Consider the following 12751-nt stretch of genomic DNA (forward strand, 5'->3'; position numbering starts at 1 on the left):
CCAAGAAAATGAGAACTGAGGCACAAATGGAAACTTGTATACCAATGTTCATAGCAGCTTTATTCACCATAGCAAGAACATGGAAACAGATGTCGAACCATAAATGAATGGAGAAGTTGAGGTACATTCATACAACAGAATACTACGCAACACACAGGAGCAATTATTTTATAAATTACTACCTAACTTCGGAGTGACTGGAGAGCATTATGCTGAGTGAACTAACTCAGTCCCACAAGGACAAATACGGTATAAAACCATTATTGTAGAATGAGTATGAGGATCCAAGGTGGGAGAGGAGAGGGAAGAAATAGAGGGATAAGGATAGGGGAGTAAGGTGTTAATCATGGGGCTGCACAATTCAATGGGTAGGTGGGGGTGAAGAAAATGAGAAAGATCTTTTGTGAAAAATAATGTACTTTGTAAAGAAATCAGAGTTTTTTTTAAAAAAAGAAATGTATGATTAGGCATTATATGTACGACGATAGCCCAGAGTAAGAGGTATAACATTGCAAAGAGGACTGGTGGGAGAGGGTAATGTAGGTAATTATGCAACAATGAATAAATTTTTTTTTAAAAAGTGAATCGGGGGAGGGGGAAGGAAGGGAGAGGGGGTAAAAGGTGTATCAATGAATGAAAATCTAACTTCTCTGTAAACACTCACTGAAATCACAATTAAAATAAAATTTTGTTAAAAAAAAATAGAACAACCTGCCTTAAAAAGTATATGCTTAGAAATAAGATGTGATTTGTATTTCCTCTGCTTCTTAGTCTATCGCTCAACTTTTATTTTATTAACAAACCACTCTTCCTTTTTAACTAATCACTCTTAATCTTTCATTTTACTAATTCAACAGTAGACTTGATTTCTCATCCAAAAGTTTACATTTGCATCTTCAATTATTGATCTTCCTTACAAATGAGATATCCCTCTGTTTATGTCTAATAGATTTTGACACATTGAGTCCCAGTTCATATTTTTTGTGTGGAAAATGAATAAATAACTACTTAAACATAGGCTATTTTGGCTTCCCCTTTTAATACTTATTCTATCTGTCCATAAAGATGAAAGGTAAAAAGATACAACCTTATTAAACGTTCTCCAATTTTATATAGATTAAGTTTGTACTTCTCCAGAAATTATTTATACCTTAAATAAAATACTTGTTCCTCTTCTAATAATTATATTTAAGAGTTTTATGCATTAATTTACAGACATGTGTGAGAGGATGCAAAGCTTGTTGATATATACATTGCTATTTTTTGCTGTGAAGTCAGAACTGATTCTCCAGCTGTTTTCAGGTGCAGTAAACACTGTGCATCTTTCTCCCACAGAGCATCTGGTGGATTCTAACAATACTCCTTTGGGATTGTTCAGCTTCTTACCACTAGGACACTATTGTTTTTGATGTTGTTGTGTACTGTTGAGTTGGAATTGACCCATAGCTGACCCTTCAGTAAGTTTTCCCTTCAGTCAATTAATTGTACAGGAAACAATTGCCCATCCTTCTTCTGCAGAGCAGCTGGTGGATTTGAACTGGGTGCCTTGGAGATTGTAGCCCAGGTTCTTACCACTAGGCCACCAGAGTATTCTGGGGCACTAGAGCTCCATACTTATATATCTCTCTCTTTATATATATCACCACTGAGATGATTTTCACTCATAGTGACTCAGTGTGTCAATCTAGAACTGTACCCTGTAGAGTTTTCAGGGGCTTAGATTTCAGACCGTTTTTTTTTTTCAGAGGCTTACATTCTAGACCCTTTTGGTACTTCTGGATGGATTACAACCTCCAACTTTGAGGGTAGCAGCAAGATTTTACGCATTTACAACATTTAGCATTTCAGATTTGTATAAGTTGTTGTTAGGTGCCATTGAGTTCATTACAACTCATAGTAACCTCATGCTCTATGGAGTTCAGTGTCTGAGCCTTGCCCTATCTGTGCCATTCTCAACATCTCTGTTAGCTCTGGTATAATCTGTTATAATCACTATGTTGATCCAACTTGTTGAGAGACTTCCTCTCTTTCACTGACCCTCCACCTTTCCAGACATGTCCTTCTCTGATGAGTGGCCTCTCCTAATGATATGCCCCAAATATACGAGATGAAGCTTCACCATTCTGTTCTCTAAGGAGCACTCTGTTTGCACTTTCCCCAAGACATATTTTTTGTTCTCTCAGCAGTCCATGGGATAGTCAGTACTTTTCTCACGTTTTTGTTATTGTTGTGTGCCATCGAGTTGTCTGCGACTCATAGCAACCCTATGTAGAACAACTATGAACTCTGCTCTATTCTGTGCCGATCATATTGTCTCTGATACACCTACTCCCATTACCCCAGTCACTGAATCAATCCATCTCATCGAGAGTCTTCCTCTTTTGCACTGTCCCTTCACCCTCCCAAGCATGACATCCCTCTTCAAGGATTGATATTGCCTTACAACATGTCCAAAGTTTGTCAAACGAAGTTTCAGAATCCTTGCCTCCAAGGATTAGCCTGGCTTCAGTCTCTCCAGGATGAACTTGTTTGTTCTCCTAGCAGTCCATGGTATATTCAATACTCTTCTCCAGCACCACAGCTCAAATGTGTTGATTCTCCTTCTATCATCCCTAGTCAGTGTCCAACTCTCTGATGTATAGCAAGTGATTGCAATGATTATGGCCTAGATCAGGTGCACCTTAGTCTCCAGACTGATGTTATTGCTCTTCAGTATTTTGTAGAGGTCTCTGACAGCAGATTTTCCCGATGTAATTAATCTTTTAATTTCCTGGCTGCTGGTACCAAGAATGTTGATTGTGGAGGCAAGCAAACTGAAGCTGTTAATGATCTCAATTTCTTCACCATCTATCATGATGCTGCCAGTCTACCTAGTGATAAAAATCTTTGTTTTCTTGATATTGAGCTTCAATCCATACTGAAGGCTGAAGTCCCTGACCTTCCGCAGCAAGCACTTCAGGTCTTCCTCAGTTTCAGCAAGCAGGGTTGTGTCATCTGCATAACACAGATTGTTGATGAGTCTACCTCTAATCCTGATGCTACACTTCTCCTCATAGAGCCCAACCTCCCTGATAATCTGTTCCATTTATAGATTGAAAAGATATGGAGATAGGACACACCCTTGGCACACACCCTTCCCAATTTTGAACCATGCAGTGTTGCCCTGCTTTGTTCTGACCACTGCCTCCTGGTCCAAGTATAGGTTTTGCGTAAGCACAATCAAGTGTTCTGGGATTCCCATTCTTCTCAGAGTCAGCCACAGTTTGTTGTGATCTACACAGTCAAATGCCTTTGCATAGTCAATGAAACACTGATAGACATTCCTCTGGTACTCTCTACTTTCAGCCAAGACCCGTCTAACATTAACTATAATATCCATAGTACCACTACCTCCTATTCAAAGTCATTAATTCTTCTGTCATTCTTATTCATTAACCTACTTTCAGATGTATAACAAGTAATTGAAGAGACAATGACATGAATTAGATGCACCTTAGTCTCTAAACTGACATCATTGTTCCTTAACACTTTAAAGAGGTCTTTGAAAACAGCTTCACACAAGCAATACATCTTGATTTCTTGACTGCTGGTGCCAAATGGTGTTGCTCATGGATCCAACCAAGGATGATGAAATATTAACAACTTCGATCTTCTCTCTATGTATAATGATGTTACCTATTGGCCCAATGGTGAAGATTTTAGTTTTCTTGATATTAAGATGTGATCCATATTGAATGCTGAGGTCTGACCTAATGCAACAAGAGTTTCAAGCCCTCTTCACTTTCAGCGAGCAAGGTTGTGTCATCTGCACAGTGTAGGTTGTTGTTTTCCTCCAATTCTGATGTCACACTCTATATAAAAAGTCCAGTCTCTCAAACGACTTGCTCAGCATATAGATTGAATTGATGTGGAGAAAGTATATAGTTCTGCCACACATATTTCTTAATTTTAAATCACACAATGTTTCCTTGTTCTTTTCTGACAACAGCTTCTCCATCTAAGTATAGGTTTTGCATGAACAGTTTTGCATAGAATAGGTGCTAAGTGACTGACTGTAGCTTGAATATGTCATAGATTGTGAAGATGGCACAGTATAGGAAAGGGTTCAGATCTGTTGTTCGTAGGGTTGCTATGAGTCACATCTGACTAGATGGCACCTAACAACAACATTATTATATTAGAAGAAAAATATATTTTAGGGCATTATTTTTATCGTAGGAGTATGTAATGAGGGTTGTAGAGTGGATTATATTTGGGGCTAGGGGGTGGGGTTTGGGGAGGTGCGGGGGGGGGGTGTGTACCAATGAGGGTTTTAATTTCAGTTTACATGGGGAGGTGAACACGGGGGGGAGGGGGGGGGGGTTGTGCGGGGAGAAGGGTGCAACAATGAATGAATGGAATCCCAAAATCTCTGTAGATGTTCATTGAAATGAAAAATAAACAACCTAAATTTAAAAAAAAAAAGAAGAAAAATAAAGCCTGTCAGTTTCTACCTGTGGACATATTTCATTTTATAAACATTTCCTTTGGAGAGATAACATTTAATTAGTTTCAAATATTGTAAAAAACAATTATATTCTTTTTATGGAAAAAGTTCTTAATGACTAGAAGAGCAGTTAATTAATAGATGTTAAGATGGTAATGAGACTCATGTTTTCAAAGACTCTCAAGGAGACTAATGTGCCTGAACCAGAAATAGTAAGGAGGAGTTGTAATTTATTAGATGAGAGAAGTTACAAGAGTTCGTATATTGCATGACCTGGTAGGTCAGTTTTTTGTTGAAAATCACCTTTTGTAAAATGGAAAAACATTGATAGGTTTTGAAAGTCATAACATGAATTAACTTACATTTGGGGGGAAAATTGCACCCACTGCTGCGTTAAGAATTGATTCTAAGTGAGGAAGGTTGGAATCAAAGAAACCATTTAGGGAGGAATTACTACTATCCAGATGTCAGATGACAGTAGTTTGAGCAGTGGCATACAGTCAGAGGTACTGGTAAATGTTAGATTTGGACTGTTATTTGAGGGCAGAATCAACCAAATATGCTGGTGGGTTAGGAATTTGGTTTAAGGAAAAAGGGAGGAATTAATGATGATTAAAAAAGGATTTGAGCGTAAGCCAATCAAAATAAGATGAGCAAAGATACAGAATTATCAATCAAAAAACACATCAGGAACATGGCTGGTTATGATAAGTTTCAGATGTCTATTGGTCTTTCATTTTGAGAACTGAGGTCCACTTGATCAAAACTATGGTCTTTTCAATTTCCTCATATGCATTTTGGGAACTATGCATTTTTGACCTAGTGCTAAGAAGTTATAATGTCAACCCAAAGGCATGTGGTTTAAATTCACAAGGTGCTCTGACAGAGAAAAGTGGACACTCTCTTCCCAAGTGATTTATAGCATCTGCCAACCCACTTGAGGGTCAGCTATGATTTCATTCCAATTCAGCATCAGGTAACAACAGCAAATGCATGTGAAAGTTGGGCAATGAGTAAGAAAAACAAAAGGGCTGATGTGTTTGAATTGTAATGTTGGGGAAGAATGTTGACTATTTCACAGAATGCAAAAAGAACAATCATATACATTTTGGAAGAAGTGCATCCAGAATATACAATAGAAGCTAAGATGGTGAGAGGTGGTTTCAGGTATTTGGGACATATTATCAGGAAAAACTGATCCGTGGAGAAGGACATGAAGCTTGGTAATGTAGAGGGCCAGGAGAAGAAGGGAAGGCCTTCCATAAGCTGGACTGACACAGACATGTACACCTTCAGCAGCATCTCTCTGAATCTGGCCTCTCCCCTTACTCCTACAGCACCCTGAGCTTCACCACTTGCTCTACCACTTTCTCCACCATCTACTGATCCTTGTGCACCAGCTCATGACCCGGCCACTGGGTCTAGCCATCCAGCATCACAGCTGACATCTAGGCAAGTACCAAGGGCTCAGGTTCCTGTATCTCTGTGTCCTACCCCTGCAACTCTTGGGGTAGGTGGGCTGAGGGCATGGCTGATGGGATGGCCTGGGGTCAGTAGTGGGAGGCATCTATGGCGAGAAGGAAACAACACAAGACCTGAACAACTAGCTTGTCTCCTATCTGGAAGAATCTTAAGAGTCTGGAGACCGAAAAATCAAAGACTGGACAGTAAAATCTGGGAAACCCTGGAAAAGTAGGGGCCCAAGATGGGTACTGAAGCCATTACTTTAAGGCCATGGAGGAGCTAAGGACTCAGATCTTTGCAAGTTCTGTAGTCAATACCCATATTGTCCTTCACATTGGCAATGCTTGCCTGACTGCTGATACTTCAAAGTCAAGTATGAGACAGAGTGGGCCATATACCAGTCAGTGGAGAGGGACATCCATGGGCTCAGCAAGGTCATTCATCACATTAATATCACTCAGCTAAAGCTGGAGATGGAGATCAAAGTTCTCAAGGAAGAACTGCTCTTCATGAAGAAGAACGAGGAGGAGGAAACCAAGGCCCCACAAGCCCAGACTGCCAGCTCTAAGCTGACTGTGGAGGTGGATGCTTCCAAATCTCAGGACCTCAGTAAGATCATGGCAGACTTCTGGGCCCATTAAAATGAACTGACATGGAAGAACTGAGAGGAGCTGGGCAAGTATTGGACCCAGAAAATTGAAGAGAGAACCACAGTGGTCAGTTCTCAGTCAGCTGAGACAGGACTTGCTGAGAATACACTCAAAGAGCTGAGATGTGCATTCTGGACCTTGGAGACTGGTCTTGAATTGACGAGAAACCAGAAGGCCAGCTTGGAGAAGAGCCTGCAGGAGGTGGAGACTCGCTATGCCATGAAGATGGAGCAGCTCAGTGGGACCCTGCTGCACCTGGAGTCAGAGTTGGCACAGACCAGGGTTCAACCCTGTAGCGCAGATGATTAGCAAGCACATGATGATCAAATTACGAAGGCAGAGATTTTCCCCAGCAGGGTAGACCTTGCTGAGCATTAAGGTCAAGCTGGAAGCCTAGATCAACAGCTACTGCCACTTACTGGAAGATGAAGAAGACTTCAGTATAAGTGATACCCTGGACAGAAGCAAATCCATGTAAACCATCCTCAAGACTGCTATCAGCAGGATCATAGATGGCAATGTGGGGTCTGAGACCAATGCCACTCAAATTCCGAGGCAGTGAGGCAAGTGAACCAGAACACCCTTTAAAGAATGAATGGCAATACAAATTTGAAGTCATTGATTAAAAAAAAATTAAGAAAACTGAACGGGCTCAATAGGATCTGGCAGTGTTTTATTCAATTTTAACGTAGTGGTGGGTTCTATGGAGCTGGCGTGATTGTACTTAATAGCATCAGTCATTCATATGGAGATATAAGCAAGTAGCTGAATTTTAGAGCCTGGAAATTGGGAGAGTGATCAGGCTTGGGATGTAACTCTCATAGCCAGGACATTATATACTTTCACTTAAGTAGCGACCACATATAAAGAAGAGTCCAAGCACTGAGAATGGGTCATCTTGGAGGCTGAACTATTTAAGAAGAAATGTGGTGTTGGGGAAAGACTAACAACCTGCATTACACAGATGACACGATTTTGCTTGCCAAAACTGAGGACTTGAGGCATTTGTGACTGAAGGTCAAGGACTGCAGCCTTCAATATGGTTTAAAGCTCAACATCAGGAAAACAAAAATTCTCACCACTTGGCCTATTGGCAATATTGTAATAGATGCCACACAGATTGAGATTGTTAACAGCTTCAATTTGCTTGGTTCCACAATCAACAATCTCGGTACCAGCAGTGAATTGTACTGGGAAAGTCCTTTGTCTGGGACCTCTCCGGAGTTCTGAAGAGCAATAATGTTAGTCTAGAGACTAAGGTGTGCCTGATCTAGGCTATGGTATTTCTGATGCTATGCATCAGAAAGCTGGATGATGACTAAGGTTGATAGAAAAAAAAATTATGTCTTTGAGTTGTGGTGCTGGAAAAGAGTACTGAACATGGACTGTAAGAAGAACAAAGAGGTTCATCCTGGAAAGAGTGAAACCAGGCTGCTCCTTGGAGACAAAAATTGTGAAACTCTGTCTGACATACTTTGGGCATGTTGCAAGGAGGGACTAGTCCTTGGAGAAAGGTATGATGATTGGAAGGGTAAAGGGATAGCGCGGGAGATGAAGACCCCATATGAGATGGATAGACACAATAACTGGAGTAATAAATGTAGGTGTGTAAGAGACAATGAAGTTGGCTCAAGATAGATCAGGATTCAGAATTATTGTACAGAGGATTGCTACAAGTTGCAAGGGACTTGATAGCATATAACAACAACAACAAGGAGGGATCACATGTAAAGAAGAATCCAAGTACTGAGAACAATGAGATATGATGGGAGGAATCATCTGTTGAGGCTCAGAGGAAGTAGCTGTTTAAGTAGAGGAAAATCATCTAAGTGTCACCCTACAGGTCCTTGGGTCAAACAAATTTTTTGGGTTCATCAAGAAGACAAAGATTCTGACCACTGGTACAATTGGCCAGCACCATGATGGATGGAGAAGAGATTGAGGCTGTTAACAGTTATAGATTCCATGGCTCCACGATCAACACTCTTGGCACCAGCGGTCAGAAAATCGGAAGAAGAATTGCATAAGGTAAATCTGCTGTCAGGGACCTTTCCACAGTACTGAGAAGCAACTATGTCAATCTAGACACTAAGGTGTCCTAGATACATGTCATAGTCTTTGCAATTACTTGCTATGCATCAGAGAGCTGACAATGACTAGGGATGGCAGAAGAAGACTTGGTGCCTTTGAGTTGTGGTTCTGGAGAAGAGTCTTAAAATACCATGGACCTCCAAGAAAACAAATAGGTTTGTCTTGGGGAGGGTGAAACCAAGTTGTTTCTCCTTGAAGGCTAGGATTTGAAGCTCCACCCCACATTCTATGGACGTTTGGCAAGGAGGGGCAGATCCTTGGAGAAGAACATCATGCTCAGAAGGGTGCAGCAATAGCCCAGGAGAGAAGACCCAGGATGAGGTGGATTAATATAGTAACTAGGGCAATAGGGGTAGGTGTGTCAGAGTCAATGAGACTGGCTTACAACAGGACAGGGTTCAGAACTGCTATTGTAATAGGATCATTATGAATCTCAGGTGACTCAGTGACAAATAACAACAACAACAACAACAACAACATTAACATAAAGGTTGATAGTTTGAAATTATCCTTTAGCATAGCAGAACAACAATGTGCTGCTATAAATATTAAAGTCAAAAGCCAAACAAAACAAAATTTCTATGGAGCAATTCTACTCTATAACATATGGGGTGCCCACGAATAGGTGTCAACCTGATGGTAAGAGGCTTGTGATAATTTTGCTGTCAAGAGAAGACAGTGTTTCCAAGTCTTAATCTATGAAATTATTGAGGACTGATGATATCAGTTTGAGGAGTAAGGTACGTCTGATTTAGGCCATAGTCTTTCCGATTACTTGTTATACATCTGAGAGCTGGATAATAAATAGAGAAGAATTGATACCTTTGAGCTGTGATGTTTGAGAAGAGCACTGAACACCCCATGGTCAGCCAAGAGAACAAATATTTATGTCTTGGAAAGGAAGGTGAGGAAGACCCTCAGTGAGGTGGATTGACACAGTGACTGCTGCAATGAGCTCTCGTGTGTCAGGAAGGGTGAGAATGGCACAGGATAGGACTGGGTTCAGATCTTTTGTTCATAGATCACTGTGAGTCATATTCAACTCAACAGCACTTAACAGCAGCAACAACAATTTATCAATGTTTCCAGTTTAATGTTTTGTTTTGGTGTGGGTTGTTGTGTTTTGTTTTGTTTTTTAAATCGATGTCTATTTCTTTGTTTTTTTGTTTGATCGTTAACTGGGTGATAGTATTTTAATACTGCAATGGATGCTTAATAAACTGAGAACTCCAAGATAATCTTATCCCTTCCAAAACAACCCTCTTGGGAGTTCATGTACTTCTAAAAATAATGCTTCCGTTACCCAAGTCATTTGCAAAATTCTATTTTGGGGAATTGCTGTCATTTCCCCTAGGATGTACATTAGTAGCATAAAATTATCTTCTGGAAGATAATTTTGTCTAAAGATTCCGTTTTCTGATTCTTTTCCTAGACATATGACTAGTTCAAAAGGGTTGACAAACAAGACGTAATTGCTGTACTTGGTCAAAATGAAAGTGTGAATGTAAGGGAGTAAGAGTGATTTGCATTTTCCCCTCTATCGATATCCACTTAACATACTATGTCTTTCTTAAAATTTAAAAAGCCATATATGCACACTGATTGCAAATAAAAAATGAAGCATGCCGACCGAATATGTAAAACAAAGAAGCAGTACATATAATTTTCACTTTTAAATGCTTATAGATATTTCATAATATATTCTCATTTTTCAGATGGCATATATTGCACTGCTAACCAAAAGGTTAGTGGTTCAAATCTTTCAGGTCCTTTATTTGAGAAAAATAAGTATGTTCTCCAGTAAAGATGCACAAACTTGAGAGGCTGATGGAAGATCACAGTGAGTCCAAATTCACTTGAAGACAGTGACGATAATTTTCCCTTTTTATTTATTTTTTTTTAGTAGGAGGGATTTTCCATTTCTTTTATTAGAGGTTGATGCTTTTATAAAGCTTCCAGAACAGCCATTAAAGAAGCTTTCGAACTAAGATGTACAAGAAATTTTAGGAAGATATTCAGAAGTACTTTGAAAGGCTAAATAAAATATAAATTGAATATGTCTAAGTTTTAAAAAGGAGAGCTCAGGACAGTGTGAATAAGCACTTTATTACTAACCAAAATATTAACAGTTCTAATGTCAATTTTCTAAACTTAGGCAACCTAGGGTTGCTGTGATGCTGAACCTTATGCCATTGGTGTGTCAAATGCCATAATGGTTACCCATGGTGGACAGTGTTTGGTGGAACTCCCAGTTTAAGACAAGTTTGGAAGCAGGAAAGACATCCACTTCCTGAACAACATGCTTCTGGAAACTCTATGAACTTTGAGAAATGACAATAGTTATAGAAAGGCTTCAGGTGTTTTGTTCATAGAGTCACTACGAGTCATGCTCGACTTGACAATAATTGACAACAACAATTATATACTAGCTGCTCTTTGGAAGATGTAGCAGTCTGCCTCTGTAAGATAATGATATTGTTATATACCGTTGAGTCAGAACCAACCCATTGCTGACCCTCCAGCCGATTTTTAAGACAGTTAATTGCACAGGAGAAGATTGCCCATCCTCCTTCGAAGCACCTGGTGGATTCAAACTGCATGACTTCGAGATTGCAGCACAATTTCTCACTACCAGGCCCCCAGAGCTCCCAATATAGGTGACTCTATCTTATTGAGCATGCTCTCAGGAGAGGCCAACCCCTAAAGAAGGGCATTATCCTTGGAATAATAGAAGCAACAAAGAAGAAGAAATTCCTCAAGGACATGAATAGACACGCTGTCTGCAACAATGGATTTGAGCACAGACTGTGAAGATGATGTCATCCCTAAGCTCTCTCGTACATAGGGACACTATGATTAGAATTGACTCAATGGCACCTAACAATGACAAACAACTCTGTCCTGGAGAGTTGCTGTGAGTCAGAATCATCTGAACTGCAGTGGGATTAAAGGATTCATTTTTTTTTTTTATTACATGTCTTCCCTGCTTTTCTTTATTTCCTTCCTTTTTCTACCCCAATTTTTAGTTGAACAACTGGTAATAAAAGTAGCAGGAAATTGGGAGTCAGACAAACTGGAATTTAAACTGATATTCTGAGACCATTTAGTCCATCTGAATCTCATTTCCTTCATCAATAAAATGGTGACCCCAATGGGTCACTTTAGATGATTAACTAAGATAGCATGTATAATATCTAATGTACATAGCACACATCAGTGCTTATCTAAACTCACCACACTTAAAAGGTTTTAGAGTCAGAGAAAAAGAATGCCTCATTTTGTTTCCGTCTGTAAAGTTCCTTCCTCACTGCTTTTAATAAGAATTAAAATAGATCATATATATAGCGTGCAGCAGAAGAGCTGGGACATAATTGGTGTTTCATAAGTCTTTGGTTAAGGAATGGATAGCTTGCCGGTATTATGTTTTGTTCCTAGTCCAATTCTTTGCATGTAGTAGGGTTTGAGATCACTTTTTCAGAAAAATTAATTTTCATTTATAAAACTTGTGGTCATATACTCTAATAAGAGACAACACATCATTTTACTCAAAGACAAAAATATGAAGGAAACATCTAAGGTGTTAATGGCAAAAAGGTCAATTACTAATATGAATGAAGAAACCTTTCCTTTTATTAAAATGTATATTAATTTTTAAAAATTTATATAATTTTTTTATTTTATAGTGGTATATTTACAAAGTTAGTATACATTGGTTTTCGTACTGGATCTTTCCAATTTCCCTCTCTTGGATTCTTATACTAATTCTAAAATAATGGTCATATACAGTATTTGTCCTTATGGGAGTGAGTTCACCACCAGAATTCTCTTCAGTCCCTCCTAAGTTAGGTAGTGATTTATAAAATCATGGCTCCTGAGGGCTACATAGTATAGCATTGTGTGAATGTACTGTGATTTTCCAATCCATTCAAATGTGGGTGTGCTTTGGGACTGTTGCCATATAGAGGTGATATGATTGTGGATACAGAAAAACCCAAGGACTTAACAAAAAACCTGTCAGAGTTGATGGACCAGTTTAGTAGGGTTACAGGATATAAGATCA

At 39.3% G+C, this 12751-nt stretch overlaps 1 pseudogene; it reads left to right on the forward strand.

The window, feature by feature from the left end:
- LOC102854099 overlaps nucleotides 1-7162 on the forward strand; it is a 75236-nt pseudogene extending 68074 nt beyond the window's left edge.
- Nucleotides 7163-12751: the final 5589 nt, after the last annotated feature.

This window comes from Elephantulus edwardii, unplaced genomic scaffold, assembly GCF_000299155.1.
Source record: "Elephantulus edwardii isolate Elephantulus edwardi_28Jun2011 unplaced genomic scaffold, EleEdw1.0 scaffold00041, whole genome shotgun sequence".
In the NCBI taxonomy this organism is placed as follows: Eukaryota; Metazoa; Chordata; class Mammalia; order Macroscelidea; family Macroscelididae; genus Elephantulus; species Elephantulus edwardii.